General features: G+C 37.9%; 1 pseudogene across 1 annotated transcript; it reads right to left on the bottom strand.

Annotated features, from left to right (window-relative positions):
- Nucleotides 1-446: 446 nt before the first annotated feature.
- LOC137747864 (uncharacterized) lies at nucleotides 447-4,599 on the bottom strand (annotated as a pseudogene). The gene is made up of 10 exons (XR_015956122.1): nucleotides 4,425-4,599; nucleotides 3,645-3,868; nucleotides 3,296-3,446; nucleotides 3,053-3,199; nucleotides 2,864-2,926; nucleotides 2,688-2,780; nucleotides 1,787-1,949; nucleotides 1,543-1,727; nucleotides 1,125-1,214; nucleotides 447-927 (listed from the first exon to the last, which is right to left on the bottom strand). The product of XR_015956122.1 is annotated as an uncharacterized LOC137747864 (transcript).
- Between the last annotated feature and the right edge of the window lie 362 nt (nucleotides 4,600-4,961).

The raw sequence follows: 4,961 nt of genomic DNA, 5'->3' as shown, positions 1-4,961 counted from the left end.
TGACACGGTTTCAACGAAAAAGTAGACCCATTTTGACAAGAGTGTTAGCATTCACAGGAGATTCTTTTGTAATTCATTTGATTAAGATAACAAGTTTTTGTTTTTTTTTTGTTTTTTGTTTTGGTTTGGAAAAAGTTTGACTATAGCAAACCTACAGCCAAAATTCCCTCAACTTTTATAAAACAACAAGCCCAAAATTACAAGCAAACCAAGGGCTTTATTCAATTCTTCTTTGTTTTTTACCCCTCCCACCGCCCTTCTACTATCTCTTCTTTCTCCAATACACCCCACTCGTATTTGCAGCCCAAAAAGTGAAACCTAAAAACGAAATAATTATCAAACATGATCTTTAGATTTCAATGTTATACATGGAGAGAGAGAGAGAGAGAGAGAGAGAGAGAGAGAGAGAGAGAGAGAGAGAGATAAAGTGATCCTTTCCACTCAAGTTGCTCAAAAAATCATCTTTCTTTCAAGTTAGAGTAGAGTCAGGAAAGAACAGATCCTTTCCATTCAGGTTGCTCAAAAATAATGAACTGCACAAAACTATGAATTTTACAACATCGTAACCCTTCCTGCTACCCTCTAGAGCCCATACTCAAATTTTACAGATCCGTTCCATACATTTTTGTTTTCTTCCAACTCGACTATGAACTACGGCAGCATTTTCTTGCGTGTACCATGCCCATGTTGACTTCGCAGAGGGCATGTTGTATGCCGGTTGTTTACCACAACCATAGGAGCCACCAGTGGAGCGGCTGATCAGAAACTTTTCTATTGGTTCAGGGGGCGACACTGAGTCTTTCTACATTTGAGGAGCACCATCTGTGATACTCAGGAGAAGAAGCAAGTTCTTGCAAGGCTTTTGTTGTCTCTCTGGTGAATGCGTCCCACTCTTCCTTGGAGTCTTTTCTATTGGCGTGAGTCAATCTTTAGGAAAATAGGAATGTAAATATTAGAGTACTTTATTAGGAAGGATATCTCTTTGTGTCCTTCATTGTTTCCTTGGAGAACAAGGACCGACTGTATGTACTTATATACCAAATTATGCAATACATGAAAATTAAGCCGTAAATTTCTGTTTTTTTCTCCTTTCGGATGTGGTGTGGAAAGTAGAAGGAAATAACCATGTATCTGACGGTTGAGAAGGTGGAGAAGGTGGAGAATCAGAAATTTCCAATCTGCGGTGGTTCTTTTTGGGTATTTTCAACGATTTCCTGCAGGACATTCCATATATGTCATGAATGACAACCCAAAAAACATAGCAAAAATCAATAGCAGGTTAAGAAACATACATGCTATACTGCATATCATCTAATATATATGTTACTAGAACTCCAAAAAAGACCAATTGACCGGCATGCATCAGATGAACAAAGCACAAATTGTCCCTTTGGTTACCAGAATACCAAGAAACTGAGTAAACATTTATGTTATTCGCACGCATACACAATTATAGACATTTGGAGATGACCCCTACGTAACATTCTTCAATTAAAGATTGTTTGGTGTTTACTTAGATTGCGACGAAGGTGGTTAACTTACCCGGTAGATACTGACGAAGGAAATGTTGGCACATATTGGAAGGCCATGACTAAGCTCCAGAATTGGAAAGCCAGATATTTGCACACAAGACGAAGGAATCTCCATCTAAAAATCTTCTTTAGTATAGCGGAGACTACGAATCCAACTACAATAGCTTCTGTTGCCAGTAGGTGATCGACAGAACTCTGAAACAAAGTTGACATTTTGATAGAGAAAACTTCGAGTGTAGACTTATCTAACGTACCTGAAAAATCACAGTAGCACCCAGAATTTTGATGGACCAATTAACAGACTGAGATGTCAATCATCTTGATAGATCGATCTTCTGCCAGGACCAATTTGCGGACTGCCCAGAAGCCCAACCATGCTCCAGCCAGAAAAACAAAAACCAGAAGAAATATAGCCAGCTGCAAATTATGAGAGAATTTCCTAAATTATTAGAGAATGAAGAATGTGTAGTCTACTTGTAAATTATTTCCACCCAAAAAAAGAGAAGCATTAGTCCCAACATATAAAACGTCAAATCTATATATAATAACTCGCCTACAGAATAATGGTGTGATTTCACGTGTATCTTGAGAATAAATCATAATTGACCGAGGCCAGAACAAGAATAATTATTATCAGATGGTTTGCATAAAAAACCGACAGTGTGCATCAATTAGTAGTTAGTACACACCTGAATAAAACTAAAATCCAAGATGGTAACGGAAATGGAGTAGTGCAGAATTATAAGCACATCTTACCTGAAAAAGAATACAGAGTACGTCAAAACCCAAAAGAAAAAGATGAAATGAATTAATACTTTTTGCAAAAATTGTTTACCAGTTCATATTTCATCAAAGCATGCAACTATATGCCCAAGTCAATGCGATGTGAGGAAATTTGTTCCCCCTAATAGAAAGGTGTTTATTGGTTATCACTATATAAGGCTGAGTAAAAAAGCTATACTTCAGCAACAATACCAAAATATAAACATTCAAGAAAACGGGAAAACATGAATGATTTGATTTTAAAAAATAAAGGTCTCAAGCCAAACATGACAATCATATGCAATCAAATAATCTGGATGGAAAAAGAGGAAGGCATTTTTCTTTATGGTGAAGATAGTAGGGCAACTAAAAGAATAATTCAAGATAACTTACAGGATTATACATGTCTTCGCTAACTCCAATCTCTGTGAGTAGTGTGCGCAATAACCCAGGTAGGTAGCTGAGGAGAAAAGATCCCAAACCAACCTGATAAATTATGAGAATTACATTGGTCATTGTCATGTAAATGAAAAGTGTAGAAACGTAAATAACAGAGGTTTGGTACATACCACAGATGAGTACACAAAAATTGCAAGAGAATTCTTCCGACCAGTTGGGAGAAGCTTCATCCCCTGTAAACAACCAGAAAAATTAAACCGTCATACCCAGTTATATTATCTTGGATGGTGTAAGGAGTTCATTGGACGTTCAGCAATCTTATCAAGAAAAAGGATCACATCAGTACGGCAACTACATACCTGAAAAAGTACCATCAATATTACAAGGACTACCCCAATTTGCCATTCCACTGCCGTAATAAAATACTAATGACTTGCTCAGGAGGGACGCCAAGCTCATCATGATTATGCCCTATATCACAAATGTTACGTGATATTTAACAAATTCTGCAAAACAAAGAACACGCTCAATGAACTGGTCACCAAATGCAAGGATTACAGTAAGAGGTAAAATCGTGTGCACATTAGACTCCGGAGTGGTACCTTCTTCAATGGACACCTCCAAGCTCTCTAAGGATGAATCCGTACATCTATTAGTTGGTGCTCAAAAGGTGACATGGACCTTGACCAGGAGCCTTTGGGAACCTTCTGCCGAGAGCTGTGAGGACACATCCATATCCCAAGAGATGTACTTCTGCAACGAAAGAAAAAACAGATCATTCCACACAGAAATAACTTTACAGCAATACAAAACATATTTCAGAGACAATGGCATTATCATATCGCACGATAATGAATTTCTTCTCATTCAGTTAAGTAAGTCCTGTATGCAGAGTGTCTGAGAGGCAAGTAGTATTAAAAACTCACATGACCCATAATATTCACGACTCACCTGTGGACACAAACCTCGAAGGTCGGTATACGAGTGCTTGAATTTGTTCCTGATACCTTCACCTTCACCGTGTTGGCAAACTTCCCAATATTTTTAAGCCATGAAACTTGAAAGTCCACGGACATGAACACGTTCACACAGCACCCAAATGCCGGGCTTGGAACCAGGAAATTTTTTTACTGGCACCCCATGAGATAATTGTAACCCATCCGACTCGGAAATAACTGCAAATCAAAGGCATAAGAAAGGGATGACTCGTTAAAAGTATAAAACTTCTCACACCCACCATCAAATAGGTCATTTCTATCTGCCTACAATTCAAAGCCACTAATCTCAGTAGCCTTTTTCAACCTTCAAAAGACGTTCCCGAAAAAGCTGTGATCTAGTATGCAGGCACATTTTGGTTCCCAAATGTTTTAAACACCCAACAACTATAATGTAGCAGTCGTATCAGAAAAAAAATAATTTGACATAATCAATGAGAAACCAACTCCTAATCAAAATTTGAAATTTTCCACAATCTTAATTCTTCAGAAAAATTAAGAAACCAAATGAATAATTCTACTCCCATTTACTTCAAAAACCTGTACAATATGGGTTCAAATTTTAAACTTTCTTCTTTTCACTCGGTATTCTCAGAAACCCAATACGCCAACATTATAAACAAAAAAATCAGTTTTGGGATTCATATGACTGTTTATCTTAAAAACCCTAGATTTCATTACTTCGTTGAGTTGGATAAGCGCAATAAAACTTGATGGGGAATTGAAAAGAAAGTACCTAAAGAAAGCTCATTGGAGGGCTCGACGGAGGAGGAAAAAGGGAGCGAGAGGAAGAGAAGCCAGAGAATGCAGGCGAAGATCTGACCCGCACTTGCAGAATCCCTTGGGCATTTGCAGAAGCCATTGGAGGTTACAATTATTATAGTGGTGTGATATTCACATCCCATTTTACTTCTCACACACGCTTTGATAATTTCTGTCCGTTAATCTTCTTCAATTCAACCGATCCGACGACCAAAAATTAAAAAATGATGTGTAAGAAGTAAAATGAAGTGTGTGGATATCACATCCCTTATTATAACTTTTATAACTGTTTGTAGCTGATGGGTAAAGTTTTAACAGTCCGATGGGTTTGCTCAGGAGAGGATCCTGATCCGTCAGAAAGAGGGGGATAGGCACGCGTAGAAAATGCGTTACGATATCAAGGGTATTTTTGCTATTTTGAAAAAAAAGTCTCTATGGGCTGGGTTTTCGAGTCGTTTCTAAATGGAATCAATTTTCGCCCACCTTAATTGTGCACATGATCCGACGAGGT

The sequence above is a fragment of the Pyrus communis genome, chromosome 2, assembly GCF_041283825.1.
Source record: "Pyrus communis isolate YQ-2024b chromosome 2, ASM4128382v1, whole genome shotgun sequence".
NCBI classification, from domain to species: Eukaryota; Viridiplantae; Streptophyta; class Magnoliopsida; order Rosales; family Rosaceae; genus Pyrus; species Pyrus communis.
The sequence above is the reverse complement of the archived record's forward strand: the minus strand, read 5'-3'. Positions and strand labels throughout refer to the sequence as shown.